Raw genomic sequence first — 13,546 nt, 5'->3', positions numbered from 1 at the left:
ATGGGCTTGATCATGAGTTTGGCGGTTGGAATAACCGACCTCCAGACCCATGGTGAGGAGATCACTACAGAGCTGGTGGTTTCCCTACCTGCCCTATTACAACTTTCCCACTGGGATGACCGGCAGGAACCAGATTTCCCACCGATGGGAAATATGTGGCAGCATTGTTCCCGGCTCATAATTGAGCTGGCGGCAATGTTGCTGCACGCAGGGTGCACCAGCACCCTTGAAATGCACACTGTCTGCACACCGGACAGTGCACATTTCAAGGGTGCTGGGCAGACGATCCCTTGCACTGCTCATGCCCCGGGCATGGGCAGTGCAGGGGCCCCCTTGTGGCCCCCTGCACTTGTTCTCTGCAGGCCTTTTCATTGCAGTTGAACCACATGAATAGGCTGATGGAGAACGTGGTTGTAATCAGTCAGGTGGCTCTGACTTCAGCGCCACCCTGGCTGATCACAACCAAGACCGCTGTCAGCCCATCAGGATCAGAGATCCTGGCAGGGTCAGCAGTTGGTTGGCGGGTCTCCCCGCCAACCTTGTAATGTGGTGGTCGGACCACCACAGCCGTGGCGGTCTGACTACCACCGCAAGTTTGGCTGTCTTGTGACCGTCAGACTCGTAATTAGGCCCATCATTACCCAGTCCCCGCACACCGTGGCCAAGCGCCAGTCCATACACACTGCCACCCAAGTGCAAGTCCATGCACACCACCAGGCAAGGGCCAGTCCACACACACCACCAGCCAAGCACTAGTCTGCACACACTGCCAGGCAAATGCCAGTGCATACACAGCCAAACAAAGATCAGTAATTGAAGACTATCAGCCAAACACCTGTTCAAAAACACACTGAAACGTTACCTGGTGTCTAGTGGTTTTCTCACACACTCCCCCCTTTGGGGGCAGATGGGCCTAAAAATATGACTGATCAGCCCCCAGAGAGGGCAGAACATGGCCATAATATTACCCCAATAAAAAGGAGCGAACCTTGCCCAAGAGGCAGCTCCCCTACAAATAAATATTCAAATCCCTGGTGTCTAGTGGCCAATCAGTCCTCTGTGGGCAGGAAACGGTCAAAAGTATACTTTTACTAAAGGCCCCATGGAGCGACCCCCAAACATATGAAAAAGAAAATCACTGGTGTATAGTTGGGTTCTGCAAACCCTCCATATCCCCCCCCCCAGGAAGGAACATAGGGCTAAAGTCAGCCAATCTGCCCTAGGGGTGGAATTTACAAAAATACACCTCCAAGAGGAGTGACCCTTGCCCAAGGTGCTGCTCCCTGCTAATTTATCAAATAAAGTCCCTGGAGTCTAGTCGGTTTACACCATCCAATGGGGCAGATCGGCCAAGAAAATAGCCAATCTAGGCCCTGTGGGGCGCTGAAACACAGAACAAAAATGTGTTGCTCTCCAAAGGAGCAACCCTTGCCCAAGGGGCCACTCCCTCCAAATTCATCTTATAAAATCTCTTGATCCTGGTGGGTTTTGACCTGCCCCCTACCCGGGGGTCAGATCAGCCATAAAAAAGCCTATCTAGCCTCTAGGGGGGCAGAAATACAGAAAACACATTCTGCTTCCCAAAGGAGTGATCCTTGTCCAAGGGTTCATGTCATCTTAATTCATCTTATAAAGTCCCTGGAGCCCAGTGGGTTTAAACTCCCCAAAGGGGTAGATCAGTCAGAAAAATGGCCGATCTGGACCCCATGGGGGGCTGAAACACAGAAAACACATGTAGCTCCCCAAAGGAGTGACCCTTGCCCAAGGAGTCGCTCCCTCCAAATTTAGCTTAAAAAATTCCTGGAGCCTAGTGGTTTTCGACCTCCCGGGGGACAGATCGTTTAAAAAAGGGCAAATCTATCCCCCAGAGGAGCCAAAATATGGATATAATATGCTTCCAGTGAGAGGCCTTTGCCTAAGAGATCGCCACTCTAAAATACAAAATAAAACATCCCTGGTGGTCTAGTGGATGGATTCCTGCTCCATGATCACAGACCTCACCCATGTTCGTGGAGCAGGAATCCATTCCAAACAGATGTGGCGAATGGAAAAACTCCTTCCTTTTCCACTGTGTCTGTTTCCTGCAAAAGTAACCACACCCCAGGGAAGGACTTACCCAAGTGTCCTCTCTCCTCCACGCGCTAGAAGCAAATTGCTTCCAGCGTGTGCTTCCAGCGTGTCCATGGCACCATCTGATGACTAAGTATAGGTGGTATACTCCGCTCCACCAGCAGAGTTTGAGGAGTTTAGCAACTCTGAGCTCTGCCTGGAGCATGGAGTTCGGCAAAAACTCCTCCTACTGCCTCGTAACAGAGTTTACCCACGTCCAAGGAATGCTAATGTGTAGGGGACCTATAATTGGTGACATAGCAGCCAGTCGCAGTGCGCCGGAAGGAATTAGGAAGCGCTGATTGGCTGTGGCCTCTGTCCGAGCTGTCCTTCAATAGTCAGCCGTTTGATGCCCATTTTTAGGGTTGAGACTGTGTCGCATGCTCTTGCGCATGCGTTTCGTTAGCGAGACGCTTTAGGAATTAAAAAGGGCTCAGAGCCCCGGCCACGTCACGTCAGTGTCTTTATTGGTTCGTGGGCTTGCCTGTTAGAATCTGCTTGATTTCATTAGTGGAAGGCACGCATACGTCATGCCTTTTCTGATGGCTAGCCCTCCTCGAGCGCATCGACCAAGTACAGAAAACATACGAGGCTCGCTGTTTTCCATCCGGTTCGTGGACTACTTTTTCTCTAGTTTCTCAGCGTGATCTCGCTTGCCAGAAGTCGAGTGCTTTGCAAGCAAGAGCCCTTGATATGGTTGGACAAAAAAAGAGACAGCCACTTCCAAAGCTTCACTATACAAATGAAAATCTTGTGTGGCCATGACAGTCAATCACACGTCACACATGGCACGTGAAGAGTGTCTCAACTCAACTCAGGGTTTCAACTCAAAAGTACTGTGGGCTCATGCCTTCACTCACCACACAGAAAACGGGCCAAGCGCCTCCCCACAGACAGACAGTTTGGTACACCGGCACCTCTTCAGACTGACCGTGTGTGCCAACAGCATCTAATCGGACAGACAGTGGAGGTTTGGGTTTCATCTCACAGAAACACTGAGGCCAAGAGCTCTCGGTGAAAAATCACTGCCAGTAATGGGAATATTGTGGTCGCACTTTTTGTTGTGATAACATATGTATCTGTAGCTCAAGGTTTGGTCTCGAACCTTCATTCCTGTGAGAGCATGCCTGTCATGATGTCACCGTCGTAGCAAGGAATGCGCCTTAACCAAAGAAATGAAGTTGCACGCGGAAACATAGAAAACAGGAAAGGAAGGGGGCATTTTTCCAGGTATAAAGTGTTGCAATGTTTAATTCAGACGCACACAAAATTACTAGTTCTATTTCAGGGAATCAGAGGACTAAACGCATTTAAAAGGCAGCTGAACTCCTATCACGTCCAGGGCAATTATCGCCACATATGAGCCATGGCTGCCGGGATGCGCTGAATCCAGCTATATGAGCCACATTTGTTTTTAATATTTTAACTAATGACTAATAAACCACCAAGTTCAGGTCGCTTGGCAAACGCTGATTAAACTTCACAACTCTGTTATTCGATACAAAATCATACAAAAAACTGCAGTGGGAGTCTGTGTTTCCTTCGTGAAAGTGTACATCAAGAGCAGTTCTGCCCATCTTCGAGGGTTCATCCATTTTTAGGGTCGAGCCTGCGTGGCATGCGCTTGCGCATGCGTTTCTCTAGCAAGATGCGTTAGGAATTAAAAAGGGCTCGGCACACCCGTCCACATTAAGTCACTGTCTTTTATTGGTTCCTTGGCTTGCCTGTTAGAATCTGCTTGATTTCATTAGTGGAAGGCAAATATACATCATGCCTGTTCTGGTGGTTAGCCCTCCTCGCGCATCGACCAAGTACTGAAAACATACGAGGACCAAGTACTGAAAACATACGAGGCTCGCTGTTTTCCGTCCGGATCGTGGACTACTTTTCCTCTATTTTCGCAGCGCGATCTCGGTTGGCAGAAGTCGAGCGCTTTGCATAATATCGACCCTGTTGTACACTTAATTGCACTTTTTCCGGTTACGTACATGGTTTATGTGGCAAGAGAAGTCCGGTTAGGAGTTTACAATGCTATTAGCTCTAACACAAGCAAACGCGAGACCCGTTGCATTACAAATGCTTGTTAGTATCTTGTCCTCGGTTGGCTTACATTTGGAGATGGCATGTGTCTCTGCCTGCAGGGACTGACAAACCCTAATTTGAACTTGAAGAAGGGCAGAAGGGGACACAAGAAGTTCGTGAAAGTAGTCTGTGTGTTCCAAAAAAGCTAAAATTGAAAAAGTAAGGCGTCTTTCTGCAGGGAGAAAGGGCGCCCGTTTACTAAACATGTTCTTGAAGGCCTTAGAGCGCCAATTAATGACCCACAGGGACCAATTTTCACTCGCTGCAATGATAATAGTTACCTCAACAATTTGGAAGCACACAGTATTTGGCTCAGCATGCAGGTTTGTAGCGTAATTTCTATTCAGTGCTATTTTTTTTTGTTTCTACCTTAGTTAAAAAGATAAACTGAAAGCAAGTGTGTTGTTCATTTGCAGCCTTTCGAGGATTTGTGTTTTAAAGCAGCAGGCACACCGGAATTCATCAAATGCGCTTCAAATCTAACCTCAGATTGTAAATTGCTGTATTTCTATCATGTTTTTTTCTTCTGTGACGTTTTATTCAGTAGCATGTGTTATCTTTTCAAAATCTCCGATTATATGTGTTCTAGCGCATACGGGCAGAGGTATAATTCCTCTCCTCCAGCTTCCCTTTCCAGCAAGAAATACGATCACAGAAAGCACTTTTTAATGCCAGGAAATGCTGGGTATTTGTAACTTGCCATGATTGCATCACAGCAGATAAGCTGTTGAATTGTTCATGATAATGCATAGTGCTGCGTTCAGATGCCAAGTTTTGATAGAAGCAGAAATCGCAGCCAACAACCAGCTAGACCCGATAAGCAACAAGGACCCAAGGCACTTTAACTGCACCGAAATAGCAAGCACTCATAAACTCTCCACTTAGGCTGCTTTCCGGTAAACTGCGCAGTGAGACCGGCCACCTTGGTCTTGTTAGTTTCCTGTGCAATACTACTATACCAGTATTGAAGAAGAACTTTGTAATGTGCCCGCATTGTGGTTTTACTACAAGCCTTGAAATGTGTGAAAAGAAAAAGCTGTGCCGACTCCAATTTGATACAACACGAATCGCGTTAGTTACTCTCCCACAGTGCGATCTTCCGCGTGAGAATTACAATTTAAATCATCCATAAAATAGGCATTGCTGTTCCTTCATGAGTGTGATATTTTGAAAGCGCCCATTAATATATTACCGGAGCCGTGTACATAATAAGGACATTACAGTGCATAATGGGGTTTCTGGCACAATATGTGAATTTCAGTTCAATCAGACTGAATTGAAGACATGAATAACACTGTGCTGTTTCTCTCTGACATGCTTTATTATCAGAATATTCCTCTTTTGTCTGTTCACATTTTATTGCTAGTAATAAGCATGTATACCTATCTCGGTCTCACAAAATGTATAGAGTGTGCAGAACTCCACAGAATTGCACTGACTTTTTATGCAACTCTGGGGAATTCCTGAAGTGAAACTCTGAGCGTTCCGCCCACCCCTACTGATTACATCGAAGCATTGTGTGCATGTTGACATCATCAGATCCCTGAGGGTGGGGTCCGGGTGGTAGTAAAAGCATTTCTGCTGCCATCCCTGGTGGGGCCCTGTAGATGGGTAGCCCCTGGGAGGGATGAGGATGGCATTGTGCGGTCTTCAGCACTGGTCCACATGCCTGAGGACTGCACTGTGCTGTCCTCAGCTTGTAAGAGGTTAAAATAACATTTATCGTAATAATTGTTGTGATTTGCAAATTGGCATTTTAAAATTATAACATTTATTTTGAAACCTGAATATTTTGAATGAATTTTAATTTAATATTCAATGCATATATTAATGGTATTTGGTGTCAAATATTTGTAATTTTTAAAAAAATAATTAATTTATTAAAATGATTTACAAAATAAAACATGGAAAATTATTGTAGTAAAGTAATTAGAAATTATTTTTGTGTAGAAGTTATAAAAGATAACATTTTCTGGAGAAAAGTTTTTTGATAAAAATTTCTTAATAACAGAGAAAACTAATATGGATTTTGTTTTAAAATTATAATTTAATTTTCAAATCATATTTTTAAATTAAAAATTGGTTTGAATTATGTCTTTAATCTGTGATCTATGATATGATTTTGGCTTATGATTTTAAATCTGTTTTTATGTATAATGTTTAGGGAGATGAGTTTTTAATATTTATTTTAATTATTATTTTTAATATTTTTTTTTTCATATTTTGATGTTTAAATATATACATATATATTGGTCTGCAGTTTTGGATAGTGTGTTTTAGATTACATATTATTGTATTTTATAGTTAAGAAACAGTGTAAGTATGGAGTATTGATTCTGTGTATAATATTTTTATTTGCATTTGTGTCTCTAACCTGTTTTAGATTTAGAGATATGTAGTGCATTTTAGCTCTTTGGGGTCCAGCATCTTCTTCAACTAGCCTTAGATTAGAGTAAATGTCATACCATTAGAGTCGGAACACCTTCCTTCAATATTGTAATTGTATTTATATAGTGCTTACTACCCCAGAGAAAGTATTGAAGCGCTTTTCAGCAAGTAGCATGCTGTTCTGGAACCCAAAAGGATTGGTGGTGGATTAGTATAGGGAAAAATGAGCTGGCCGGGTTTGTAGTGGGTACCTATGGTACCGACACCTTATACCAGGTCCAGTTATTGCATAGTAGTCTAGTATATGCAGTGTCTAGAAGCCAGGCTCTCTAGAGGTAGCTGTGGATGAGCAGCCAAGGCTTATCTAGGAGCCATGCAAAGCTCATGCAATACCACTGTAGTCACACAGTACTCACACATGAAAGGAAACACTCAGTGTTACAAAATAAAGGTACTTTATTTTGGTAACACAAATACCAAAAACACCATAGAGACTATATTTCCTTAGGAGGTAAGTAATACACAAAATATGTACACTAGTATGAAGAAACAGGTGTTTAAACAGCTAGAAAACAGTGCAATTAGTGAGAATTACAATAGTTAGAAATGGTCCTGGGGGACCACAAACCATATACTAAGAAAGTGAATGTGAAAGTCTGTCTCCCACCTAGGCAAGTAGAGTGTGTAGAGTGGAGCTGTGAGTACTAAAACCCCCCAAAGGTAAGTACTAGAACCCACCCCAGTGCCCAGGAAAGCATAGTAAATCACAGTAACTTTCCCAGAACACACACAATCAATCAATCAATCAAAAATATTTATAAAGCGCGCTACTCACCCGTGAGGGTCCCAAGGCGCTTGAGTTGGGGGGGTGGGGCAGGAGGGTCACTGTTCGAACAACCATGTTTTGAGGTTCTTTCTGAAGAGCAGGAGGTCTTTGGTTTTGCAGAGGTTGGTGGGGAGGGAGTTCCAGGTTTTGGGGGCGAGGTAGGAGAAGGACCTGCCTCCTGTGGTGGTGCGTTGGATGCAGGGGACTGTGTCTAGGGCGAGGTTTGCTGATCGGAGGTTGCGGGTGGGAGTGTGAAAGTTCCCTCTTTCATTGAGGTATGTCGGGCCTGTGTTGTGGAGGGATTTGTGTGGCGGATGAGGATCTTGAATGTGATTCTCTTGTTTATGGGAGCCAGTGAAGGGTTTTGAGGTGTGGTGAGATTCGTTCGTGGCGGGGGAGGCCAAGGACGAGGCATCCGGCTGTGTTCTGGATTCTTTGGAGTTTGCGTGTGAGTTTGAGTGTGGTGCCGGCGTAGAGGGCGTTACCGTAGTCTAGTCTGCTGCTGATGAGTGCATGGGTGACTATCTTCCTGGTCTCTGGGGGAATCCATTTGAAGGATTTTTTTAGAGTGCAGAGCGTGAGGAAGCAGGAGGAGGTAAAAGCATTGATTTGCTGTGTCATGGAGAGGGAGGGGTCCAGGATGATGCCAAGGTTGCATGCGTGGTTTGCGGGGGTGGGTGCGGGTCCTAGGGTGGTGGGCCACCAGGAGTCATCCCATATGGTTTTATTAGGGCCGAAGAGGATCTCGGTTTTGTTGGAGTTAAGCTTGAGTTGGTTAGTTGTCATCCAGTTGGCGGTGTCGAGGAGAGCTGCGTGTAGGTTGGTTTTGGCGGTGGTGGGGTTGCGGGTGAGGGAGAGGATGAGTTGGGTGTCATCTGCGTAGGAGAGGATAGTGATTCCGTGTGATCGGAGGATGTTGGCTAAGGGGATCATGTAAATGTTGAAGAGTGTGGGGCTGAGAGAGGACCCTTGGGGGACTCCACAGATGATCTTGGTGGTGGTGGAGTGGAAAGGTGGGAGGTGGACTCTCTGGGTCCGGTTAGTGAGGAAGGAGGTGAGCCAGTCTAAGGCTTTGTGGCGAATTCCTATGTTGTGGAGGCGTGTGTGGTGGCAGACTGTGGAGAGGTCTAGGAGGATGAGTGCGACGGTCTTGCCTTTGTCGACTTTGGTCCTAATGTCGTTAGTGCATGCGATGAGGACGGTTTCTGTGCTGTGGTTCATGCGGAACCCGGATTGTGAGGGGTCAAGAGTGTTGTTTTCTTCGAGGTAGTGGGATAGGCGACCTTGGCGGGGAATGGGAGGATGGAGATGGGGCGATAGTTGGAGAGGATCTCTGGGTCAGCTTTGTTTTTTAGGAGAGTGGTGATTTCCGTATGCTTCCAGGGGTCTGGGTAGGTGGCGGAGTCGAAGGAGGAGTTGATTATGTTGCGGAGTATGGGGGCGATGGTTGGGCTGGCTTTGTTGTAGATGCGATGTGGGCAGGGGTCAGAGGGGGCTCCGGAGCAGATGGAGTTCATGTTTTTTTCCGTTTCTACGTGTGTGGTGGGGGCCCAGGCGGTGAGTGTGGTGGGGGGAATCATGAGTGGGGACAAAGGGAACGGAGTGGCAACAAAGGGAACAGAACGGTGAGGTGGAGGGGGGAGGCGGGAGGGGCAGCAGGCGACGCAGCGGCTGGGGAAACTGGAGTGGAGACAAAGGGAACAGAACAGTGAGGTGGAGGGGGAAGGCGGGAGGGGCCGCAGGGGACACAGTGGCTGGGGAAGCTGGAGTGGAGACAAAGGGAATGGAGTGGCGACAAAGGGAACGGAATGGTGAGGTGGAGGGGGGAGGCGGGAGGGGCCGCAGGGGATGCAGCGGCTGGGGAAGCTGGAGTGGAGACAAAGGGAACGGAGTGGAGACAAAGGGAACGGAACGGTGAGGTGGAGGGGGGAGGCGGGGGCGCAGCGGCTGGGGAAGCTGGAGTGGAGACAAAGGGAACGGAACGGTGAGGAGGTGGTGCTGGGCGGCAGAGCGGGGAGCGACAAAAAGAAGGATTATGCAAGAACCAGAAGAGACTGCAAGACACCAACAGTGGATTCCTGGACCTGAGGAACTGTGGAAGAAGGGGACCGAGTCCAAGAAGCACAGGAGAGTCCAGGGAGAACAGGAGCCCCTGCTAATCCGGATGAAGTGGCAAAAGAAGAACCACCAGTGAAAAAGAACAGTTAGTTTTGCACCCAAGAAGATGGAGTCAGGTTCCTGGTAGGTGCAAGTGATGTCCCACGCCAGATGGAGGATTGCAGCCTGGTTTGCGTCACTGGAGAGCGCCAACAAGCCTTGGCACACGCAAAGCTCACTGTTAGCAGAAAATGGCACTAAGGCCTAGGTGGATCGACCCAAAAGGGAAAGTCAGAGGGGGCTCTCAGCAACTTGGAGAGCCCACAGAAGACCAGGCAACACATACAGGAGTCCCACAGCACGGGGACAAGGAAGGTGCAAAAGAGGCTCATGCAGCACGACAACAAAGGCTCCGACTCCGCCGGAGAACCACTCAGGAATCTGTGTGTCACAGGATAGGGTACTGGGGGCCGGAGCTATAAGATGCATGAAGAACTTTGTGGAAGGATGCCAACAAGCCTTGGCAGCTGCAAAACATGCAGTGTATGGGGGTATTGTCTTGCATGGGGAGGCAAGCTCTTACCTCCACCAAAGTTGGACGTGAGGACCATCAGGACCCCTTCGGTCCACCACCTGTGATGCAGGATCCACGCAGCCCAGCAGGAGAGGGGATCTAAGCAGCCGGACATCGTTGCAGTCAGTGCCTGCTGAAGCAGGGGAGTGACTTCTTCACCTCAAGGGAGATTGCTTTGCTCTTCTGGTGCAGGATGAAAACGGGCTGTCCTCAGAAGATGCACGACCGGCAAACAGTTGCAGTTGCTGGCAGGAGCTGAAGATACAATGTTGCAGAAGGCGTCTTGCTTCGTCTTGCTTCTTTGTTGCAGTTTGTAGAGTTCCTGGATGGTCCAAATGCAGTTTCTTCAGTGAGAAGTCAACGTGGAGGATGCAGAGGATTCCTGCTGGAGTCTTGTAATCCGAATCTGAAGAACCACCCAAAGGAGAGACCCTAAATAGCCCTGAAAGTGGGATTGGTCACCTTACCAGGTAAGCACCTCTCAGGGGAGGCCTCTGAAGTCACCTGCTGGCACTGGCTATTCAGATGCTCCCAGAGTTCCCTACCAACTTGGAATCCAAGATGGCAAAATCCAGAGACCCTCTGGAGGAGCTCTGAGCACCACCCGGGGTGGTGATGGACAGGGAAGTGGTCACTCCCCTTTCCTTTGTCCAGTTTTGCGCCAGAGCAGTGACTGGGGGTCCCTGAACTGGTTTAGACTGGTTTATGCAAGGAGGGCACCAAATGTGCCTTTCAAAGCATTTTCAGTGGTTTGGGGAGGCTACCCCCCAAGCCTGTAGCACCTATTTCCAAAGGGAGAGGGTGTGACACCCCTCTTCCAAAGGAAATCCTTTGTTTTGCCTTCCTGGGCTCGCGCTTTTCAAGCAACAGGAGGGCAGAAACATGTCTGTGAGGTGGCAGCAGCTGGGGCTGCCTGGGAAATCTCCGAAGGCTGCAATGGCAATACTAGGGGTCCTCTAAGGAGCCCCCAGAGTGCATGGAATCATACAACCAATGCTTGCAAAAGCCTTGGGGTATGATTCCAAAATGTTTGATACCAAACATGTTGGAATCATACCCCAAGTTCGGAGTTACCATTGAGTTACAATTAAGTAGCTGAACATAGGTAGTGCCCTATATCCAGTACACGTGTAAAATGGCGTCCCCGCACTCACAAAGCCCAGGAAAATGGTCCTGCAGGTCGTGGGGGCAACTTTGCTAGTGCAGGGGTGCCCTCACACACAGGTACTTCGCACCCTGCCCTCAGGACTGAAGGGCCTGCTATAGGGGTGACTTATAATTGACCTGGTGCACTGTAAATGGCAGTGAAAGGGTTCTTGCACCTTCTCACGGAGGCTGCAATGGCAGTCCTGCTGAAGGCTTTTCATGAGCTCCCTATACGTGGTAAAATATATGCTGCAGCCCATAGGGATCACCTATAACCCCAATGCCCTGGGTACCTAGGTACCATATAGTTGGGACTTATATGGGGGCACCAGTATGCCAACAGTGGGTGAAACACTGTGTTAACAGTAAGAGACAACCAAATTTAGAGGAGAGAGCGCATAATCACTAGGGTCGTGGTTAGCAGGATCCCAGTGAACACAGTCAAGCACACTGACATCAGGCAGAAAATGGGGGTAACCATACCAAGAAAGAGGGTACTTTCCTACAGTGGATATGTGAGTCTGTTCATTTGATTGAATAGAATAATGGAACGATGGAAGAGGGAAGAATCTCGAAAGTGTTAATTGGGGGACCATAGTAGTAAGATGAGGTTTGGGATGAGTAAAAAAGAGAGATGGAGGAGTCTGTACAAAGGGGTCAGGGAGATCAGAGTAATTAAAGGAGGGTTGGGATGAGTCAAAGGAGAGATACATGATGAAAGAATTTATAGTAGGGTTTTTGGGAGATCATAGTGATAAACTGAGGTTTGGGGTGAACCCAGAGGCATAGAGGAGGGAGATTCTTGGAAGGGTTATTTTGGTGATCATATTAGTAAAATGAGGTTTGGGATGAATCAGAGAGTGGAGGTAGAGGATAGAGCAAGAGAAATATAGGGTGTGACAGAGTAGTGCATTGGAGACCGTTTTTTTTTCTTTTCTTGTACAGTACGAAGTAAGAAATAAATAGATACATGACTACATGGAAAGGGAATATATGTATAAGTAAGATAAGGGGCCCCATTATGAGCTTGGCAGATGAAAAACTCCTTCTGCCAAACTACCGACAGAGTGGCCGCTGCTCCCCGCCAGAGCTATTATGGGCTTCCTGCAAAGGTAAGGGGGCAGAAACCTAAGTTTGTGCCCACTGGCCTAGCGGGAAACAGGCTACAGCATTGTCTCTGTCTCGTAATCAAGCCGAAGGCAATGCTGTCGCCTGCAGGGTACACCAACATCCTCACAGTGTTATCAGTGTCTGCAGTGAACATTGTGATGGTGCTGACCGGGGGGCCCCTGCACTGCCCATGCCAAGTGCTCTGGCGGATTAGGATTACCACTACTGCCTGATCTTGGATCCCGGCAGAGCTGAGGGTTCCCTGGCGGTCAGACCGCCAGGGTTGTAATATGGCGGTCGGACCCGCGAGTGTGGGTGTCTATAGACTGCTGCACTCATAACGAGGCCCAATATATTGAGATTTAAAGTTGTGTTGTATAAATACAAACTTTAAAGTGTTGGAGTATTTGAAGGTAATTTATTCCTTTATTTCTTTTATAACTGAATGTTTTTTATCTTTTCCTTATTTCAATAGTGAAGTGCTTGTAGATAAATAGGATAGTTTTTACTTATTGTAAATAAATAAAAACAGAGACTCACAACCATCTTATCAAACAACCTATATAGCAATATATATATATATATATATATATATATATATATATATATATATATATATATATATATATATAGTGACAGTCGCCACTAGGTATTTATAGTTAGGACCACTTTTCCATAGAAAAATATCTGACTTAGTTGACTAAATCTTTGGCGTTTGTTGATAAATTGTCATGAAATGTTCCCAAATAATTCTATGTTCACTTTGGCTGCTGTCCAGAAAGTTTTTGGGAGATCCATAAAGCAGGGGCTAAGAAAAAGAGGTGGTCTAAAACCTGTTTTCTTCATAATCCCTATAGGGTTTCTGAACAGATCTACAGCCCAATTCCGCTAAATAGGTTTTGAGGTATTAAAGAATTTTTTTTGCATTCAGTGAAGACTTCGCAAACGCTCTGGGAACCCTCCTGATCTTGTGCTGAAATCTGATTGGCTGCCAACACTTCATCTAGGAAGTGTTGGCAGCCAACCTTGGGCTCAGCTTCAGCTGAGTCCCTGAAAAAAGTAAAAAAATAAGCAAAGGGGCCAGGGTAGGGGCACCCTGACCCCTTAACACTGTGGCTGGTGTCCCAGAGGGACCCCCAAGGGCAACAAACCACTTTTTCCAAAACATTTTGCCACAGATTCATGATTATTAAAAGTGCCTTTGAGTTCGCCTA

This window comes from Pleurodeles waltl, chromosome 10, assembly GCF_031143425.1.
Source record: "Pleurodeles waltl isolate 20211129_DDA chromosome 10, aPleWal1.hap1.20221129, whole genome shotgun sequence".
NCBI lineage: Eukaryota > Metazoa > Chordata > Amphibia > Caudata > Salamandridae > Pleurodeles > Pleurodeles waltl.
This window is presented reverse-complemented; position numbering follows the sequence as displayed.